A 22547-nucleotide genomic window follows, 5' to 3' on the forward strand; every position below is an offset into this window, starting at 1 on the left:
ACTGCCTGCCTGTAGTATTATTAGTATGAGAACACCAGCAATTGTCTTCAGGTAGCTTTAGGTGCACACTGTGCAGAGGACACAGTACACTAACTGTAAATACTGCAGCTGCCTGCCTGTGGTATTAATAGGATCAGAAGAACACCAGCAATTTTCTTCAGGTAGCTGTAAATACTATAAAAACACTTGCCTGCCTGTCAGTAGGAAGAGAATAACAGGAACGGATCTAGCTAAACTGAATACAGTATATATATATATATATATATATATATATATATATATATATATATATATATATATATATATTCATACATACACACAACACCTAGGATCCATATATACAGTGGGGATGGAAATTATTCAATTATTCAGACCCCCTTACATTTTTCACTCTTTGTTATATTGCAGCCATTTGCTAAAATCATTTAAGTTGATTTTTTCCTCATTAATGTACACACAGCACCCCATATTGTACACACAGCACCCCATATTGTACACACAGCACCCCATATTGTACACACAGCACCCCATATTGTACATACAGCACCCCATATTGTACACACAGCACCCCATATTGTACACACAGCACCCCATATTGTACATACAGCACCCCCATATTGTACACACAGCTCCCCATATTGTACACACATCACCCCATATTGTACACACAGCACCCCATATTGACAGAAAAACACAGAATTGTTGACATTTTTGCAGATTTATTAAAAAATAAAAAATAAAATATCACATGATCCTAAGTATTCAGACCCTTTGCTCAGTATTTAGTAGAAGCCCTTTTGATCTAATACAGCCATGAGTCTTTTTGGGAAAGATACAACAAGTTTTTCACACCTGGATTTGGGGATCCTCTGCCATTCTTCCTTGCAGATCCTCTCCAGTTCTATCAGGTTGGATGGTAAACGTTGGTGGACGGCCATTTTTGGGTCTCTCCAGAGATGCTCAATTGGGTTTAAGTCAGGGCTCTGGCCGGGGCCATTCTAGAACAGTCACAGAGTTGTTGTGAAGCCACTCCTTTGTTATTTTAACTGTGTGCTTAGGGTCATTGTCTTGTTGGAAGGTAAACCTTCGGCCCAGTCTGAGGTCCTGAGCACTCTGGAGAAGGTTTTCGTCCAGGCTATCCCTGTACTTGGCCACATTCATTTTTCCCTCGATTGCAACTAGTCGTCCTGTCCCTGCAGCTCAAAAACACCCCCTCAGCATGATGTTGCCACCACCATGCTTCACTGTTGGGACTGTATTGGACAGGTGATGAGCAGTGCCTGGTTTTCTCCACACATACCGCTTAGAATTAAGGCCAAAAAGTTCTATCTTGGTCTCATCAGACCAGAGAATCTTATTTCTCACCATCTTGGAGTCCTTTAGGTGTTTTTTAGCAAACTCCATGCAGGCTTTCATGTGTCTTGCACCGAGGAGAGGCTTCCGTCGGGCCACTCTGCCATAAAGCCCTGACTGTTGGAGGGCTGCAGTGATGGTTGACTTTCTACAACTTTCTCCCATCTCCCGACTGCATCTCTGGAGCTCAGCCACAGGGATCTTTGGGTTCTTCTTTACCTCTCTCACCAAGGCTCTTCTCCCCCGATAGCTCAGTTTGGCCGGACGACCAGCTCTAGGAAGGGTTCTGGTCGTCCCAAACATCTTCCATTTAAGGATTATGGAGGCCACTGTGCTCTTAGGAACCTTAAGTGCAGCAGAAATTTTTTTGTAACCTTGGCCAGATCTGTGCCTTGCCACAATTCTGTCTCTAAGCTCTTCAGGCAGTTCCTTTGACCTCATGATTCTCATTTGCTCTGACATGCACTGTGAGCTGTAAGGTCTGATATAGGCAGGTGTGTGGCTTTCCTTATCAAGTCCAATCAGTATAATCAAACACAGCTGGACTCAAATGAAGGTGTAGAACCATCTCAAGGATGAACAGAAGAGATGGACAGCACCTGAGTTAAATATATGAGTGTCACAGCAAAGGGTCTAAATACTTAGGACCATGTGATATTTCAGTTTTTCTTTTTTGATAAATCTGCAAAAATGACAACAATTCTGTGTTTTTCTGTCAATATGGGGTGCTGTGTGTACAATATGGGGCGCTGTGTGTACATTAATGAGGAAAAAAATGAACTTAAATGATTTTTGCAAATGGCTGCAATATAACAAATAGTGAAAAATTAAAGGGGGCCTGAATACTTTCTGTCCCCACTGTATACACAATACACTGTAAGTGCAGCTAACTGACTCACCTGCCTACTCCTACTACGCGGCCTTATATAGTGTGGGGCGTGTACTAAACCCCCTCAGCCATAATTGGCCAAAGCCACCGTGGCTTTGGCCAATTACGGCTCCCTGTACAGACGGCGCTGCTGCAGTGAATTATGGGCCGTGACGCTCCACTCGAATTTGGCGCGAACGGCCTATAACGTTCGCAATTCGATGGACGGTCAAACAGGCGATGTTCGAGTCCAACATGGGTTCGACTCAAACTCGAAGCTCATCCCAACTGATAACACTGAACATTGGGGTACACCACTGACAACACTGAATCTTGGGGTACACCACTGACAACACTGAACCTTGGTGTACCCCACTGACAACACTGAACCTTGGTGTACCCCACTGACAACACTGAACCTTGGTGTACCCCACTGACAACACTGAACCTTGGTGTACCCCACTGACAACACTGAACCTTGGGGTACACCACTGACAACACTGAACCTTGGTGTACACCACTGACAACACTGAACCTTGGTGTACCCCACTGACAACACTGAACCTTGGTGTACCCCACTGACAACACTGAACCTTGGTGTACACCACTGACAACACTGAACCTTGGGGTACACCACTGACAACACTGAACCTTGGGGTACACCACTGACAACACTGAACCTTGGGGTACACCACTGACAACACTGAACCTTGGTGTACACCACTGACAATACTGAACCTTGGGGTACACCACTGATAACACTGAACATTGGGGTACACCACTGATAACACTGAACCTTGGGGTACCCCACTGACAACACTGAACCTTGGGGTACACCACTGATAACACTGAACCTTGGGGTACCCCACTGACAACACTGAACCTTGGGGTACACCACTGATAACACTGAACCTTGGGGTACACCACTGATTACCTTAGACCATTCAGAGTAAGAATCATTAACCACTACTCTCTGAATTCTGTTTTTTAGCCAGTTTTCTATCCATTTACAAACTGATATTTCTAAGCCTGTAGATTTTACATAATGATATGTGTTCCATATTTGATAGGAATTTAAAGCTTTTTAGTTGATGTCACCAAACAAATTTATAAAATGCAGAACAATAATGAGTAATATGTTGTTGGTACTGTGGAGCAACTTACTTTATTATTTGTTACATATTAGTGCTTAACCACTTTCATCATTGCGGATGGATGTCATATGATGTCCTCCCAGAACATTCCCCCATGTGGCCTTGCAGCCTGTGCAGTGGGCGTGATCTGTTATCCCCTGTGTCCACCAGACTCAGCCAACGACAGATCACTGTACCGGCCCACTGCTGGAACCATGTGATCGCTGTGACCAATCACAGCAGATCACATGACAATTATAAACAATGGATGGCTTCCTTTCATACCATCCATTGTGTTGCTAGCTGTGATTGGTCACAGTGATCACATAGTACAGACGGGGCCAATCACAGCCCATCTGTACCATGTAATTAGCTGTGGCCAATCACAGATAATCACAACAATACTCACTGAATTAATCAGTTTCATTCAGTAAAAATGGTTGCTTATAGCAATGAAATTCATTGTTATAAGCAATCGTAATGTGTAAAAAAATCCTGATCACTTCCCCAGAGTAGTACGGTGTGTACACTGTGAGTACACTGTGACCAGAGTATTGCTCTGGTCACAGTGTGTTAAAAAAATAGTAAAAAAAAAATTGAAAAAAAATGATGATGATTATTTTATTTTTTTACATACTGTCACCAGTCAGTGTCCCTGATCACCGCCACACATGTTATATGATGATGCTGTACTGTACTGATGACAGTATGCAAAAAAAAATGTTTTTAAATTTCCAAAAAACGGTGTCAAAAAATGACAACTCCAAAAAACTCGCCATGCCTCTTACTAAATACCTTGGACTGTCTACTTTCCAACAGAAACAAGGAAAAACACGTTCTCTTTTCAAAATTTTCAGTCTTTTTTGTTTATTTAGCAAAAATTAAAAAACCCCAGAGGTGATTAAATACCGCCACAAGAAAGCTCTGTTTATGTTCAAAAATAATAAAAATGTCATATGGGTACAGTGTTACCATACTTGCATAGTTACATAGTTACATAGTTAGTCAAGTTGAAAAAAGATAAGTCCATCCAGTTCAACCTTAAAAACAATAAATAAATAAAATAAAAAATATCGTACAATCCAATATACCCAATTTTATACCCTCAGTTGATCAAGAGGAAGGCAAAAAACCCCAGCAGAGCATGCTCCAATTTGCTCCAGCAGGGGAAAAAATTCCTTCCTGATCCCCAAGAGGCAATCGGATTTTCCCTGGATCACCTTTACCTATAAATGTCAGTACCCAGTTATATTATGTACATTTAGGAAAGTATCCAGGCCTTTCTTAAAGCAATCTACTGAGCTGGCCAGAACCACCTCTGGAGGGAGTCTATTCCACATTTTCACAGCTCTTACTGTGAAGAAACCTTTGCGTATTTGGAGATGAAATCTCTTTTCCTCTAGACGTAAAGAGTGCCCCCTTGTCCTCTGTGTTGACCGTAAAGTGAATAACTCAACACCAAGTTCACTATATGGACCCCTTATATATTTATACATGTTGATCATATCCCCCTTATTCTCCTCTTCTCAAGAGTGAATAAATTCAGTTCCTCTAATCTTTCCTCATAGCTGAGCTCCTCCATGCCTCTTATCAGTTTGGTTGCCCTTCTCTGCACTTTCTCCAGTTCCCCGATATCCTTTTTGAGAACTGGTGCCCAAAACTGAACGGCATATTCCAGATGAGGTCTTACTAATGATTTGAACAGGGGCAAAATTATGTCTCTCTCTCTGGAGCCCATACCTCTCTTAATACAAGAAAGGACTTTGCTCGCTTTGGAAACCGCAGCTTGGCATTGCATGTTATTATTGAGCTTATGATCTACCAAAACCCCCCAGATCCTTCTCCACTATGGATTCCCCCAGATCCTTCTCCACTATGGATCCCCCCAGATCCTTCTCCACTATGGATCCCCCAGATCCTTCTCCACTATGGATCCCCCCAGATCCTTCTCCACCACGGATTCCCACAGTTGTACTCCCCCTAGTATGTATGATGCATATTCTTAGCCTCCAAGTGCATAACTTTACATTTCTCAACATTAAACCTCATCTGCCACATAGTCGCCCAATTAGACAGAGCAAGCATTGAGGTCGGCTTGTAAATTGGAGACATCCTGTAAGGACGTTATTCCACTCCATAGCTTGGTGTCATCTGCACAGACAGAAATGTTACTTTTGATGCCAGACCCAATATCATTTATAAAGATATTAAAAAGTAAGGGTCCCAACATTGAACCTTGGGTTACACCACTGATAACCTTAGACCATTCAGAGTAAGAATCATTAACCACTACTCTCCGAATTCTGTCTTTTAGCCAGTTTTCTATCCATTTACAAACTGATATTTCCAAGCCTGTAGACTTTACCTTACACATGAGCCACGTGTGCGGAACTGTGTTGAACGCTTTTGCAAAATCCAAGTATACCACGTCCACAGCCACCCCTCTGTCCAAGTATACCACGTCCACAGCCACCCCTCTGTCCAAGTATACCACGTCCACAGCCACCCCTCTGTCCAAGTATACCACGTCCACAGCCACCCCTCCGTCCAAGGTTTTACTTACCTCTTCATAAAAAAAAAATCAGGTTTGTCTGACAACTTCTGTCTTTCATGAATCCATGCTGTCTGTTGCTTAAAATGTTTTTTTCCAGCAAGAAGTCGTCTATGTGGTCTTTTATTAAACGCTCCAGTATCTTCCCGACTATAGAAGTTTAACTAACAGGTCTATAGTTACTTGGTAAAGACTTTGATCCCTTTTTAAATATAGGCACCACGCTCGCCCTGTGCCAATCCAGTGGTACTATTCCCGTCATTAATGAGTCCCTAAAAAATAGATACAATGGCTTTAAAACTACAGAACTCAATTATTTTAGGATCGGTGGGTGGATGCCATCAGGTCCAGGTGCTTTATCCACCTTTATTCTGTCTAAATATTTCTGGACCATATCACTTTTGAGCCATTGTGGATCATTCGGGGCTGTGTCACTACCACCCCCATTATGGAAATGAGCTCCTCCATGCTCCTTTGTATACACAGAGATGAAGAAAGTATTTAATAAATTAGCCTTCTCTTTGTCCCCAGTCACCCACTCCAGATTATTTTGTAAAGGGCCTACATGCTCAGACCTGCCCTTTTTACTATTAATATATTTGAAGAATTTTTGGGGGTTTGTGCTACTATCTTTTGCAATCTGTCATTCGTTTTGTATTTTCGCATCCTTCATTTCCTTTTTACATATTCTGTTAAATTCTTTGAAACATTTAAACGACACTAGTGTTCCTTCATTTGTATATTTTTTAAAAGCTCTTTTCTTATTGTTTATAGCTTCTTTAACTTTGGCTGTGAGCCACATAGGTTTTGTTTTTAGCCTTTTAAACTTATTGCCCATGGAAATATACTTTGCAGTGAAATCTCAAACAGTTTTTTTGAAGAATTCCCATTTCTGTTCTGTTTATCAATGCAAATATTCCCTCCCAGTCTAAATCCTGGAGAGCAGCCCTCATCCTTGGAAAATTTGCTCTCTTGAAGTTAAGTGTTTTTATCTTTCCCGTATGTATTTCTTGTTTACAGCTAACATCAAATGAAATCATGTTATGGTCACTGCTACCCAGGTGTTCCTTTTATCTAGACATTAGTAATAAGCTCTGCATGGTTTGAGATTACCAGATCCAACAGAGCTCCATTCCTAGTTGGGGCCTCAAACTGCACCATAAAATTATCCTGTACTAGGTTTATACATTTTTGCCCTTTAACTGTCCCAGCAGTGCCATTACTCCAGTCAATTTCCGGGTAGTTAAAATCCCCCATTATTATCACTGATCCCAGCCCTTTCCATCTGTGCAAGGAGCTGAGTTTCCACCTCCTCGCTAACATTGGGTGGTCTATAACAAACTCCAATGATTAACTTTGAACTACACCCATCTATATGCAGTTCCACCCATCATGCTTCAGACTCATCACACTCTCCATCAACCAGGTCCTCTTTCACGCTTGCTTTGAGATCACTTCTCACATAGAGACAGATCCCGCCACCTTTCCTTTTTACCCTGTCTCTCCGAAAGAGAGCATAGCCAGGAATATTAATAGCCCAGTCATGTGAGGATTGTAGCCAAGTTTCAGCAATACCGATTACATCATAGCTCTCCTCATGCACCAGAGCTTCCAACTCACCTATTTTGCTTGGCAGACTTCTGGCATTGGTGCACAAACACTTTAATGCATTATTACATTTTGCTCTGGAGTTTTTCATATCATTTTTAGTAGTACAAATGGCACTATAGTTTCCAATGGCTGTTTGCAACAGGGAAATTTGTCACCTGCCATAACCCTCCCCCCATCTATCCCCATTCCACCCTCCACTAATGTCTGACCCCTAACTGACCTGTCTGCCCGATGTAATTCTAGTTCACCCTCCCCCCTCAATCCTAGTTTAAATACTCCTCCAGCCTTCCCATAAACCTCTCCCCCAGCACAGCAGACCCCCTTCCATTCAAGTGCAAACCGTCTTTAGCATATAGGTTGCACCCCAATGAAAAGTCAGCCCAGTGCTCTAGAAACCCAAATCCCTCCTCCCTATACCAGGTCTTTAGCCATGCATTCAGCTCTCTAATCCCCTTGCCTTTCCTGTGTTGCGCATGGTACAGGAAATATTTCAGAGAATATCATCTTGGAGGTCCTTCCCTTCAACTTGCAGCCTAGTTCTTTAAATTGATTCTTAAGGAGCCTCCACCTTCCATGTATACTGTCATTGGTTCCAACGTGGACCAAGACAGCTGGGTCATGCCCAGCCCCTCCCAGTAATTTATTCACCCGGTCCACCACATGCCGAACCCTTGCACCAGGGAGACAGCAAACCATTCGGTTGAGGCGATCCTGGCGACAAATTATTCTATCAGTCCTTCTGATTATAGAATCCCCTATTACCACCAACTGTCTAGGCCTACCTGCATTCCCCTCACCACCTCTACTAGATGGGCTGCTCTCCCGCCTGTTAGGGGTAGCAGTGACATCTAGGGCTGCCACCTCTGTGTTTGCCACCTTCACATCTTCACCAAACTCGGCAAATTTGTTTTGATGCACAAACACAGGACTGGCCTTCCTTTTCTGCGAGCCCCTTCCACTCCCTCTAACTACATTAACCCATCTTCCTATCTGATAATCCTGACTTTCCCCTCCACCCTCCACATCAAGCCTACTGACCACCTGCTCAGTGAGCATAGGACCCCTTTCAAGGTTGTCCTTTCTGCCCAGTGTTGCAACTTGCTACTCCAGATCTCAAATGCGAGCTTCCAGAAGGGCAACCCGCTCACATCTGTCACAGCGTCATCCATCCTGGAGCTGTTGCACCAATTTTGCATACATGTGGCACACTGTGCACTGAGCAAAACCTTCAACCCTGCTAGCACTCATCTCCCAGTTACAATACAGTTACTTAAAGGAAGTGAAAGACATTACTTACAGGTTAGAAGACTCCTGTTTTCAACTCCTGGTTATTAACTCTCCATTTTAGTTCAAAAATCAACATGCAAGCCACCAGTAGGGAGCAAGCTCCTAGGGGAGTTTTTAAAGATACTTTTATACACCTGGGAACAATTAACCACCCCCCCTAATTAGCAGGAAGAAAAAAAAAAAGTGTGAGAAAAAAACAAAAACTGCTAGCTATTGCTTGCCAACTGTCCCAAATTTCCTGGGACATTCACAGGTGACCAGCCGTCCTAACCACCCACAGGCATGAGCATTGAAACTGCGCCACACACCTCCTTAGGTAACCAGGTGCCATAACCGACAGCGGTGGCCATGTCTCCTCCATAGCTTGCTCACAGACAATGTAAGAGAGGGAAAAAAAAAAGCAACTTATTCAACCGAGTCACCACCGCCGACGATACAACTCCATTTCTCTACAGCCGAGTGCCTCATATGCCCGCTGCTTTCACAAATATGAAGCAGATACTATTGAACCTTGAGCTTCAAATTTAGGGCTACCAAGATCAACATTGAATGACGCCTCGATTATCGACTATAGGTTCATTTTTATGTTCAGCCCCCATAGGCACTGAGCAGTGGGATCATGGCATTAACAAACTATAGCAGTTTGAACCGGGCCCAGTTGACCTTTGAGTATCTGCACACAACGCATGAATTCCTTTTTGGTGCTTTGGCTTAATTAGTTGATAACGCAAGAGATGTTGATGCTACAAGAATTGATATTTACACAGTGCAAAGGGAAGATCTAAGAGGGGGGGTTATACTTTGTTTTCTTGATGATGGAACAGGAATGGATCCAAGTGAAGCTGCAAGTGTCATTCAGTTCGGCCAGTCCACCAAAAGAACTCCTAAGTCCACTCAAATTGGGCAGTATGAAAATGGTTGGAGGTCTGGCTCTATGAGAATTGGAAAAGATTTCATCCTTACAATGACATGTTTGTTTATGTCGCATACATTTCATGAAGAAGAAGGAATTGATGAGATTATTGTTCCTCTACCTACATGGAATTCAAAAACGTGTGAACCCTTGACAGGTGATACAGATAAATTTGCCATCGAGACAGAGCTTATTTACAAGTATTCCCCATTTCACTCTCAGAAGGACGTTATGGAGCAATTTAGTAAGATAACTGGAGAATCAGGTACACTTGTTATCATTTTTAACTTAAAGCAAATGGATTCTGGAGAACCAGAACTTGATGTAGTTTCTGACTCAAAAGACATTTAGATGGCTGGGACTCCTCGAGAAGGAATGAAACCTGAGCGACATTCGTTTTGTGCGCATGCAGCTGTCCTTTATATTAATCCAAGGATGAGAATCTTTATTCATAACCAAAAAGTTCAAACAAAATGGCTATCTTGTTGCCTTTATAAGCCCAGATCGTACAGATATACATCAAATCGATTTAAAACCCGGGCGGAGCAGGAGGTGAAGAAAGCAGAACATATAGCCAAAATTCCGGAGGAAAAGGCACAGGAAGCAGAGAGCAAAGCACGAGCAATGGAGTCTTGACTCGGAGATGACTTGTCTCAGGAATCAAGGACTTCTCTAAGGCAAGTGCAGAATGCTGCAATTACAATCTGTCGGGAGGCAGATGTCAAGAAAGGAATTAAGGAAGCCAAGCAAAGGGCCCTAAAAGAACCAAAGGAGCTAAACTTTATATTTGGTGTGAATATCGAAGAGTGGGAGCTGGATGGCATGTTTGTGTACAACTGCAGCCGCTTTAATTAAAATGTATGAGAAAGTTGGCCCACAGCTTTCAGAGATAGGAATGGCCTGTGGAGGTATAGTGGGAGTAGTTGATGTCCCCTATCTTGTCCTGGAACCTACACACAACAAACAGGACTTTGCAGATGCAAAAGAGTACAAACACATTTTGAAAGCTATGGGGGAGCACTTGGCACAATATTGGAAAGACATTGGCATCGCTGAGAAAGGAATTGCAAAGTTCTGGGATGAGTTTGGTTATATATCGGCAAACTGGAAACAACCTCTATCGTCAGAGTTAGGGTATAAAAGAAGACGAGTAATGGAGATTCCAACCACTATTCAGTGTGACCTGTGTTTAAAGTGGCGGACGCTTCCATTCCAGCTGAGTGCTGTGAATAAAGAATATCCTAATACATGGATATGCTCTATGAATCCCAATGTAGAACAGGATAGATGTGAAGCTCCAGAGTTAAAACAAAAACTTCCTGTCGGAGTCCTTAAGAAAGAATTTATTACACAAGAAGACAAAAAAAAGCATCTCAGTGAGAAGATCAAACATCAGCAAGAGAAGCTGGAAGCACTACAGAAACTGTCAACGTTCAAGTGCAGACCTATAGAAGCTCCCTTTGGAGGTTAGCACATGTCCATCAGAGCCGCCTGTGCCATCAACTCGTTCGCTACGACCAAAATCACCACCCCTGCCAGCAGTATTGAAAGATACGCTTACATTGCCACCCGGGCTTCACCTTTTGGTTCTTCCCCTTGGTATCCACAAGCTGGTCTCCTGTGATGGAGAGCCCTGGTTCCCGGTGCCAAGCTATTGGCTGAGTGAGACTCTGCTCTGTCTCACTCTCACTGCGGCTGCCTCTTGTCACAAGCATGTCACCCGGAGAGGGACAGTCTGAGCAAGCAACTTTCTGGGTGGCTGCACATTGAATCCTCCGCTCACCGCCCAGTGCATGAGGGGAGGGGGGTGGTTTGTCCTGGGGGGGTCTGTACATATAGGGGGGTTGTCCTGGGGGGTCTGTACATATAGGGAGGTGGGTTGTCCTGCGGGGTCTTTACATATGGGGGGTTGTTCTGGGGGTCTGTACATATAGGGGGGGTGGTTTGTCCTGGGGGGTCTGTACATATAGGGGGGGGTGGTTTGTCCGGGGGGTCTGTACATATAGGGGGTGGGTTGTCCTGGGGGTCTGTACATATGGGGGGTGGTTTGTTCTGAGGGTCTGTACATATAGCTGGGGTTGGTTGTCCTGGGGGGTCTATACATATGGGGGGTGGGTTGTCCTGGGAGGGTCTGTACATATGGTGGGGTGGGTTGTCCTGGGAGGGTCTGTACATATGGTGGGGTGGGTTGTCCTGGGATAGTCTGTACATATAGGGGGGTAGGTTGTCCTGGGAGATCTGTACATATGGGGGTTGTCCTGGGAGGTCTGTACATATGGGGGGTGGGTTGTCCTGGGGGGATCTGTACATATGGGGGGTTGTCCTGGGGGTCAGTACATATGGGGGGGTGGGTTGTCCTGGGGGGGTCTGTACTGATGGGGGGTGGTTTGACCAGGGGGGTCTGGACTGATAGAGGAGGGGGTGGTTTATCCTCAGGCAGATCTGTACTGAGGGAGGGAGTCTGCACTTAGTGAGGGGGATCTATACTGTAGGGTGGGGGTGACACCATGTTTTTTCGCACAGGGTGACACCATCCCTAGTGATGCCACTGGTAACTGGGGACACCTGGTGTAAGGGGGGCCTCTGCTGGGGACACCTGATGTAGGGAGGGACTCTGCTGGGGACACCTGATGTAAGGAGGGACACTGCTGGGGGCACCTGATGTAAGAGGGGACTCTGTTGGGGACACCTGATGTAAGGAGGAACTCTGCTGGGGGCACCTGGTGTAAGGAGGGACTCTGCTGGGGGCACCTGGTGTAAGGAGGGACTCGGCTGGGGACACCTGATGTAAGGAGGGACTTGGCTGGGGACACCTGATGTAAGGAGGGACTCTGCTGAGTGACAACTGGTGTTAGGAGGGACTCCGCTGGGGACAACTGATGTAAGGAGGGACTCCGCTGGGGACACCTGGTGTAAGCAGGGACTCTGCTGGGGCCACCTGGTATAAGGAAGGACTCTGCTGGAGACATCTGATGTAAGGAGGGACTCTGCTGGGGACACCTGATGTAAGGACGGACACTGCTGGGGAAACCTAATGTAAGAGGGAACTCTGCTGGGGACACCGGATGTAAGGAGGGACTGCTGGGGACACCTGATATAAGAGAGGACTCTGCTGGGGACACCTGATGCAAGGAGGGACTCTGCTGGGAACACCTGATGTAAGGAGGGACTCTGGTGGGAACACCTGATGTAAGGAGGGACTCTGCTGGGAACACCTGATGTAAGGAGGGACTCTGCTGGGAACACCTGATGTAAGGAGGGACTCTGCTGGGAATATCTGATATAAGGAGGGACTCTGCTGGGGACACCTGATGGCATCTGGTGGCAGGCGATGTGACAAGTGACAAACTCAGGGCTCCCGCTGATTCTGCATTATGGTGAGTTAAACTATTTCATTTTATATTACAATGTAGTAATAGAAATAATGCGTTGACACCATAACAACCATAGTGCCGGATGATTGAAGCGCTAACACCAGGTGTTTGGAGTATCTTTATCTGTTGATTGTTAAACTTTCTGGAATACACATTTCTATTGTAGTGTAGGATCTGGGCCTGCTGTTCTTTCTTTCTTTCTCCATCCCTCATTCATCTCAGACTCTAACCACATCCCCTTTGAGCCATGCCCATTGTGACAAACCTAGCCGGTACAGAGGCTTTTGGAGGGGACTAAATGCTAGCCTCTTGCCTACTGATTTTGGACCCTGGCATTTGGGGGAACGGTGCTCTTTGTGAGTTGTATGCCTGGGAACCCTTGAGGTGGCGTTACTTTAGATTCAGGTCCATGTCCCCCAAGACACACAGACTCTGGGGACCCTGGATATGCCATATTACAAATAGTGACTGAGAAAATATATATTGGATTACTTAAAATGGGACAGTAATATTTATACACAATATCCCTCAGGATATATGTAAAGACTATTCTTGGCTTGTTTGATTATGAACTTAACATGTTAATTGAAAGAGCTGATCACATTGGCTTCTGTACAATGTAGGAGACGGGCCGACTCCTAGTGGAGCTCCTGCTGTTGTGAGACTATATCCTGTGTTTAAACTTATGATAATGTATCATCTACTGTGTGAAGCTCGGTGACAACAAGTCTGACCTGTGGTGAAATCCTGATTTATCATAACAATGACCAGGCTGCTGAAAGGGATTAGTTAATGAGCTCATTAACTAATTAGCTCATTAGGTTTCTGGTCACAGATGTATTTTCAGAGTAATATGAGCAGGAGGTATACACCTCCTTTTTTTACTATATATAAGACTTGTATCCCTTTCAAGAAAAAGTCATTCCTGTTTTTAGGCTGATTGAAGTGTTCGGTAGCTGCCTTTGTGTTCGGAAATGGAATGTCTTAAACAGCTTTAACCCCTTTCATACTCGGAGTGTCGTTAACCCATTCTCGCTTAAATCACGCCCATTTTTCATTTTTACTTTTCTCGATAAGTCCCGCCTTCAAATGAATGACCCACGCCCTAATTAAAGCAAGACTCCGCCTGCAGATAAAAAAGTGTCCCTATATATTTTTTATTAATGTTGGCAACTACAGTCAGGTCCATAAATATTGGGACATCGACACAATTCTAATCTTTTTGGATCTATACACCACCACAATGGATTTGAAATGAAACTAACAAGATGTGCTTTAACTGCAGACTTTCAGCTTTAATGTGAGGGTATTTACATCCAAATCAGGTGAATGGTGTAGGAATTACAACAGTTTGTATATGTGCATCTCACTTTTTAAGGGACTAAAAGTAATGGAACAATTGGCTGCTCAGCTGTTCCATGGCCAGGTGTGTGTTATTCCCTCATTATCCCATTTACAAGGAGCAGATAAAAGGTCCAGAGTTTATTTCAAGTGTGCTATTTGCATTTGGAATCTGTTGCTGTCAACTCTCACTATGAGATCCAAAGATCTGTCACTATCAGTGAAGCAAGCCATCATTAGGGTGAAAAAACAAAACAAACCCATCAGAGAGATAGCAAAAACATTAGGTGTGGCCAAATCTGTATGCGTTACGTGACTTTGTAATTGTCATTCAAAGTGTGACAGCGCTGAAAGCTGAAAATTGGCCTGGGCAGGAATGGGGGGAAGGTCCCCGGTATTGAAGTTATTAAGGCATTTATTCTGTAAATTATGTGTAGCGCAGGAGTTTTTGCCACCTAAGTTACTATGCAAATATGTGATGTGCTTTCAGTAAAGGAACGGCTCTCTCTAGTGTCCTTGTTTATGTTAAAACTCAGTCAAGACATTTTTTCCTTCAATGCTTGAAACACAGCGCTGCAATGCATTATGGACTGTGTAGTTTAATGAGGAAGTGACTCATATGTTTAACTGAGTTTGGGACATACCTATCCACGATGCCCAGTTCACTTACCCACAAACCCAAGCCACAGAACAGCCTGCTGGGTAAGGATATAAAAGGGACAGGCGTGGCATGTTTCTGGCCTCTTGGGACGCGATTCAAGGCCTGCCTACAGTGACTTCTGTGTGTGACCGACAGACTGCAGCTTACAAGGCGTGGAGCGGAATCGGCTCGGCCTCTGAGGAGCTCCAGAGCACAGTCATCTGGACCAGCATGCGATGGACCAGAGAGCCCAGGATTTCTGAAGTTTCCATCATCACAGTCATCAGGAGTGACACGGTATGACGGCGCCAGCTTGGACCAGACTGAACTTCCAGGAGAGGAACTTTGCAGGCATCTGGACCTAGTGTGGTGAGCGGGCACTTGCCCATATCAATAGAGCGTACTGTTGCTGTGTTGCAAAGTTACAGATGGCTGGTGGGATTTGTAGTCCTACAGAAGTATTCTCATTCAGCCATAGCTCACACACAGTGGAACTGCAGGACTGCTGTCCATGTGTTATAAGTTAATGTTACAACACATCCACCGCTAAAGAGGAGTTATACTAATTGCCTTTTGCCACAAGTATACAACTATCAAAGTATTACTCACTGTACAACCTACAATTATTTGTTTCACTATCTGGATTAAAAATACTGCAGTCTAATAAGCTAGCTGAAGAAAGAAGATGACAAGAGACTTTTACCTATGGTTATATAGCATTATGACCCACTTTAACAATATTGAGAAGTACATTGCAACCTAGGGGAGCCCTTGAGCAGGCAAGATAAATATCTGTATTGTATTACCTTATTGTATTACACCTGATGTTGCATTATTAATTTGGTGTGTGTATGCTCTGAGGCGGGGGTGGGAAACTGCTCAGTGTCAAGGTTTTGCCATATGGAGCATAAGTCCCACTTGTCGTCTGTCTGCATATTCAAAGCAAGTGACAAAGGAATGTTTTGGGTTCACACATGCACACCTTAATTGATGTTACACTCACGCTGTATATCAGAATTATCACTATGTCTAATATGTGAACAAGTTTCCAGTAAACTGTTTGTGTGGTTAAGGTACAAGGCGTGTGAGACTCTATTACTCATTACAGCTGGTGGAGTAGCGGATACCTAGGTAATGGTTAATATACAGTATATTGTGTTATTGCTGTGTTGCTCTTACCCATTGGGCCTTACACACACACTACCACACAGTTGTGCCTAGGGGGTAGAGGCTATTTTCTGGGGTTGAGAGGCAGAGTGCAGGCCCAATCAATTACCAGCAGCCCTTTAGGGGGTAAGTGCTACACGTGGGGGCTCGTCCGGGATTTCTGCGACTCTGAAATCTAAACCCCCACACAGGGTACCCCTTTTAGCACTAGAATGGACCCCCTCACTGTGGTTCAATAGTGCGAAGCAGAAGGCATCCGCTCAGAAGCGAGTGTGGTGATTGAACTCCCAGAAGAAGCCTGGGAGGAAGAACAGGTCAGTCAAGTTGTGAAGGCACTGTCCCCAGACCGGAAGTCATGGGTGATTGCCCTCAGACCAGATCGTGGGACCTCTCACACTTATGCACTGTTGGAGTGGAGAAAGGGGGTCCCTGAAAACTTCAAAGGTACAAGTGTGCAACTGGCTAACAAAACAAAGTTTTGCATAACACACCCCCAGGGGCAGGAAAGAAACCTCACCAGCTCCAGACAAACGGAGTCAGCTACAGGGAAGCCTTGGTTTCAGTCGACTGCAAACAAATGTGGGCTAGAGCCCCCTTTGAACAAGAAGAGGGATGTTAAAGAAACCCCCAAGTTCCACCAGAAAGATCCCCAACTGGAGCAACAATTAGCTGACCTGAGACAGCAGTATCATGGTATACAAAAGAGGTTCCAAGAGACCTCCAGACTGATGGCAGAGCAGATTAGAGAGCTAGATAACAAGTACAAGGGCTCAAGAGACAGTCATCCAAGACAAGGACCTTTTTCAGTCAGAGAGAGATTCCCCAAGGTAACCTGCCAGAGGTAAAAAACAGGAAGGACTTTAAGATTGCTGGTCGGATAGGTGAAAAGAAAGAGAAAGACCAGCTGTCCTACACAAACCTGATGCACCACATTGAGGTGGTCAGTCCCGGCCTACGTCTCAGAGGCATTCTGGAGATGAAGAATGGACTGACCCTAGTACAACTCAGGAGAATAGTAAAAAGCTACTATAAAGAGGAAAGTGCTTCTGAACTGTACCACCAATTGATAAATATGGCACAGAGCAATAGAGAAACTCCTCAGGATTTTTTGTTCAGAACCATGGAGTTGAAGGACCGCTTGTTGTCTGTCTCACAAGAAGAGGACTCCGACTTTGGGATGGAACTGATACAAAAGAAATTCCTAAGGTCCATGGCTACGGGACTGAGAAGTGACTGTATCAAGTTCCAATTAAGGCAGTATTTGAACGATCCTTCCATTCCAGATGAGGTGCTTATTAGGGATGAACCGAACACCCCCCTGTTCGGTTCGCACCAGAACATACGAACAGGAAAAAAGTTTGTTCGAACACGCGAACACCGATAGTCTATGGGACACGAACATGAATAATCAAAAGTGCTAATTTTAAAGGCTTATATGCAAGTTATTGTCATAAAAAGTGTTTGGGGACCTGGGTCCTGCCCCAGGGGACATGGATCAATGCAAAAAAAAGTTTTAAATGGCCTTTTTTCAGGAGCAGTAATTTTAATAATGCTTAAAGTCAAACAATAAAAGTGTAATATCCCTTTAAATTTCGTAGCTGGGGGGTGTCTATAGTATGCCTGTAAAGGGGCGCATGTTTCCCGTGTTTAGAACAATCTGACAGCAAAATGATATTTGGAAGGAAAAAACCCATTTAAAACTACCCGCGGCTATTGCATTGCCGACAATACACATAGAAGTTCATTGATAAAAACTGCATGGCAATTCCCCACAGGGCAACCCCAAACCAAAATTAAAAAAAAAAAAATGACGTGGGAGTTCCCCTAAATTCCATACAGGGCCCTTCAGGTCTGGTATGGATATTAAGGGGAACCCCAGCCAAAATTTTTAAAAAAATGACGTGGGGTTCCCCCTAAATTCCATACCAGACCCGAAGGGTCTGGTATGGATTTTAAGGGGAACCCCGCGCCAAAAAAAAAAAAAACGGCGTGGGGTCCCCCCAAAAATCCATGCCAGACCCTTATACGAGCACGCAACCTGGCAGGCCGCAGGAAAAGAGGGGGGGACGAGAGTGCGGCCCCCCTCCTGAAGCGTACCAGGCCACATGCCCTCAACATTAGGAGGGTGCTTTGGGGTAGCCCCCCAAAACACCTTGTCCCCATGTTGATGAGAACAAGGGCATCATCCCCACAACCCTGGCCGGTGGTTGTGGGGGTCTGCAGGCGGGGGGCTTATCGGAATCTGGAAGCCCCCTTTAACAAGGGGACCCCCAGATCCTGCCCCCCCCCCTGTGTGAAATGGTAAGGGGGTACTTACCCCTACCATTTCACTAAAAAACTGTCAAAAATGTTAAAAATGACAAGAGACAAGACAAGAGTTTTTGACAATTCCTTTATTTAAATGCTTCTTCTTTTTTCTATCTTCCTTCATCTTCTTCTTCTGGTCCTTCTGGCTCTTCTGGTTCTTCCTCCGGCGTTCTCATCCAGCATCTCCTCCGCGGCATCTTCTGTCTTCTTCTCCTCGGGCCGCTCCGCACCCATGGCATGGGGGGAGGCTCCCGCTCTTCTCTTCATCTTCTTCCTTCTTCTCTTCTTCTCTTCTTCATTTTCTTCTCCGGGCCGCCCCGCACCCATGCTGGCATGGAGGGAGGCTCCCGCTGTGTGACGGCGTCTCCTCGTCTGACGGTTCTTAAATAACGGGGGCGGGGACATCCGGTGACCCGCCCCCCCTCTGACGCACGGTGACTTGACGGGACTTCCCTGTGATGTCACGGGGAATGCCACAGGGAAGTCCCGTCATGTCCCGTGCGTCAGAGGGGGCGGGGTCACCGGGTGGCCCCGCCCCCCATTATTTAAGAACCGCCAGACGAGGAGATGTCGTCACACACCGGGAGCCTCCCTCCATGCCAGCATGGGTGCGGAGCGGCCCGGAGAAGAAAATGAAGAAGAGAAGAAGAGAAGAAGGAAGAAGAGAAGAAGAAGAAGATGAAGAGAAGAGCGGGAGCCTCCCCCCATGCCATGGGTGCGGAGCGGCCCAAGGAGAAGAAGATAGAAGACGCCGCGGAGGAAATGCTGGACGAGAACGCCGGAGGAAGAACCAGAAGAGCCAGAAGAACCAGAAGAGCCAGAAGATGAAGGAAGATAGAAGAAAGAAGAAGCATTTAAATAAAGGAATTGTCAAAAACTGTCTCTTGTAATTTTTAACATTTTTGACAGTTTTTTAGTGAAATGGTAGGGGTAAGTACCCCCTTACCATTTCACACAGGGGGGGGCGGGATCTGGGGGTCCCCTTGTTAAAGGGGGCTTCCAGATTCCGATAAGCCGCCCGCCCGCAGACCTCCACAACCACCGGCCAGGGTTGTGGGGATGAGGCCCTTGTCCTCATCAACATGGGGACAAGGTGTTTTGGGGGGCTACCCCAAAGCACCCTCCCAATGTTGAGGGCATGTGGCCTGGTACGGTTCAGGAGAGGGGGGGCGCACTCTCATCCCCCCTTTTTTCCTGCAGCCTGCCAGGTTGCGTGCTCGGATAAGGGTCTGGTATGGATTTTTGGGGGGACCCCACGCCGTTTTTTTTTTTTTAAATTTGGCCGGGGCTCCCCTTAATATCCATACCAGACCTGAAGGGCCTTGTATGGATCTTAGGGGGACTCCCACGTCATTTTTTTTTTTTTAATTTTGGTTCGGGGTTGCCCTGTGGGGAATTCCCATGCCGTTTTTATCAATGAACTTCTATGTGTATTGTCGGCAATGCAATAGCCGCAGGTAGTTTTAAATGGGTTTTTTCCTTCCAAATGTCATTTTGCTGTCAGACTGTTCTAAACACAGGAAACATGCGCCCCTTTACAGGCATACTATAGACACCCCCCAGCTACGAAATTTAAAGGGATATTACACTTTTATTGTTTGACTTTAAGCATTATTAAAATCACTGCTCCTGAAAAAACGGCCATTTTTAAAACTTTTTTTTCCATTGATCCATGTCCCCTGGGGCAGGACCCAGGTCCCCAAACACTTTTTATGACAATAACTTGCATATAAGCCTTTAAAGTTAGCACTTTTGATTTCTCCCATAGACTTTTAAAGGGTGTTCCGCGGCATTCGAATTTGCCGCGAACACCCCAAATTGTTCGCTGTTCGGCGAACTTGCGAACAGCCAATGTTCGAGTCGAACATGAGTTCGACTCAAACTCGAAGCTCATCCCTAGTGCTTATAGAAGAAACTAATGAGGCAGCCAAGATGGAGATGGAAAGGGAGAAGAAGCAGAAGAAAGATCAGCCCCACAACACAATCAGACCAAATGAATGCCAGTCTAATGTCTTACAGTGTTCTCAGGAACCCAGTGTCCTGACAGTGACTACTGATCCAATGTCTTGGTTCCCACCTATCCAACACCTGCCAAGATGTGACTCTGAACTGGAAAAGCTGCTCCAGATGCAAAAGGAGATGTTGGAGTTAATGGCTCTGTTGACTGCCAAGCTAATTGCTCCACAGAGCAATGAACTCTGATCGCCCTTGAAGCAGACAGGTTCTATGGTCGCTCAGACAGAGAAGCCAGCAAAACAAGGGATCAGTTTCAACTGTGGAGGAGTTGGACATTATCGCCAAGTGTGTCCGAGCCCAGTAAAGCCTGAGACACAACACCAAAAGCCGGCGGGAAACTGGAGAGGGCCCCAGTGAAGGAGTCAACTGGGTGCCCTACTACATCGGCTAACTCCAAACAATCCAACGATACAAAGAAACTACAGCGGGATTTAAAGGCCCCACCGAGAGTTCCAGTAGCTGCCTCTAAGCGACTCAGTGTCCCACTGCCTTTAACTCAGACAACTGGGCATCAGGAAGTCAATGCATACCAGACTCCCAGAGCTCAACTTAGGTTCAAGCCGGATCAGAGCCTCAACAAGAGAGGGGCCAAGATTCTAATCACTGAACAGGCCCAACCTGTCACCTCCCATGGGTTCCCTTCCTAGTTAGTGGGACCCTCCAATTGTCTCCATCCAGATAGAGGGAGTTTATACCAAGGTCCTTTTGGATACTGGAGCTCAAGTAACTCTTCTCTACAGAGACTTCTACGACAAGCATCTCAAACACTTGCCACTACAGAAGTTGGAAGAGCTGGAAATATGGGGCCTGGGTACCCAGAACTTCCCTTATGATGGCTATCTACCAATCAAGCTGACCTTTGACCCCAGCGTGGCTGGAAAGGCCGAGACCTTTGATACGTTGGCAGTGGTTTGTTCCCGCCCACCAGGGGCTGGCAAAAGTCCCCTCATCATCGGAACCAATACTGACCTAGTCAGAAGATTATTAACACCTCTAGTCCAAGAGCAAGGCACTCCTACCATGAGTGTGCACCCTATGTTGAGGCAAGTCTATCGGAGCCTTGTACAAGAGCAAAAGGCCCCACTGGAAGGAGTGGGAAAGATCTGGCGCTTGGACGAAAGTGAGAGGTTCATACAGCCGGGTGAAGTAGTTTGTTTGAGAGCATCCGTCAAGCTTAGCTGGAAACAACCAGGCCCTTTCATTGTCCTTGAAGCGGGCAGAAGGAAGATAAGGGGTTGGAGATAATTCCAGAGGTGATATCAACTAAGGCACTACAGAGAAGTCACGGGAGAATCTCAGTCAGTGTTCGCAATACCACAGCCTCACCTGTGAAGATGCCAGCTCGGATGCTGTTGGGAGAAGTAAACCAGGCTACCCCAGTCTCACCATGTGAGTTGACGAGGGGAGAGAAGGATGAAATCCCCGTGGAAGCATTTTACCCAAAGAATACTCCTCTCACACCTGCCTTGATGGAAAGGGCTAAGACCCAGTTCCTAAGATGGCAAACTGCATTCTCGAAGAGTGAGTTTGACGTTGGGCGTGCAAAAAGTGCCCAACACTGGATCCGCCTGGAGGAAGACAAGCCTTTCCGAGAAAGAGTCAGATGGATTCCTTTGGTGGACTTGGAGGACCTGCGAGAACAGCTGGCTGAGCTGAAGAGAACTGGAATTATCCGAGAGTCTCGGAGTCCATATGCCTCCCCAATAGTGGTAGTAAGGAAAATGAATGGGTCATTGAGGTTGTGCATCGACTACAGGACATTGAACCGAAGGACCATTCCTGACCAATATACCACACCCAGGATAGAAGATGCCCTACAGAGCCTGTCAGGGGCAAAGTGGTTCAGCGAGCTGGACCTGAAAAGTGGATACTACCAAATCCCCATGCACCCTGAAGAGGGAGAAGACCGCTTTCATTACCCCAGTATGCTTCTTCGAGATTGACCGCATGCCTCAAGGTCTGTCTGGCGTCACAGCCACCTTCCAG

General features: G+C 45.6%; 1 protein-coding gene and 1 pseudogene across 1 annotated transcript in view; one reads left to right on the forward strand and one right to left on the reverse strand.

Annotated features, from left to right (window-relative positions):
* The window catches only part of LOC141129517 (uncharacterized), an 89584-nt gene that overhangs the window by 41591 nt on the left and 25446 nt on the right, over positions 1-22547 (reverse strand). The gene's annotated exons all lie outside the window — the stretch shown is intronic.
* On the forward strand, positions 9318-17083 carry LOC141129890 (ATPase MORC2 pseudogene; annotated as a pseudogene).

Source organism: Aquarana catesbeiana, linkage group LG02 (genome assembly GCF_042186555.1).
Source record: "Aquarana catesbeiana isolate 2022-GZ linkage group LG02, ASM4218655v1, whole genome shotgun sequence".
NCBI classification, from domain to species: Eukaryota; Metazoa; Chordata; class Amphibia; order Anura; family Ranidae; genus Aquarana; species Aquarana catesbeiana.